Source organism: Sinocyclocheilus anshuiensis, unplaced genomic scaffold (genome assembly GCF_001515605.1).
Source record: "Sinocyclocheilus anshuiensis isolate Anshui unplaced genomic scaffold, SAMN03320099.WGS_v1.1 scaffold997, whole genome shotgun sequence".
Taxonomy (NCBI): domain Eukaryota; kingdom Metazoa; phylum Chordata; class Actinopteri; order Cypriniformes; family Cyprinidae; genus Sinocyclocheilus; species Sinocyclocheilus anshuiensis.
Window position 1 is genome coordinate 1,987,036 of NW_015555715.1, and position 281 is coordinate 1,987,316.

General features: G+C 26.3%; 1 protein-coding gene across 1 annotated transcript in view; it reads right to left on the reverse strand.

The window, feature by feature from the left end:
* The window catches only part of LOC107672167 (lon protease homolog 2, peroxisomal-like), a 34,324-nt gene that overhangs the window by 7,724 nt on the left and 26,319 nt on the right, over positions 1–281 (reverse strand). The window lies entirely within an intron of this gene.

Genomic DNA, 281 nt, shown 5'->3' on the forward strand with positions numbered 1-281 from the left:
AGTATTGACCAAGTTCAGAGGCTGTCATATGTGGATCAACTTACTATGTTGTGTATTTTCAACAGTTTCAATATGAAAAATAACTTTTATATTGATTCAATGGATTTATTGCATTTTGGAAAAAAAAAAACGTGTCATGGATTTATTGCATTTTGGAAAAAAAAGAATAAAATGTTAAAATAAATCTTTGAAAAGCAAAATCTGGGTTTGAATTTTTAAAGGGGTCATATGATGCTATTTTAAAGATCATTATTTTGTGTATTTGGTGTAACAGAATATGT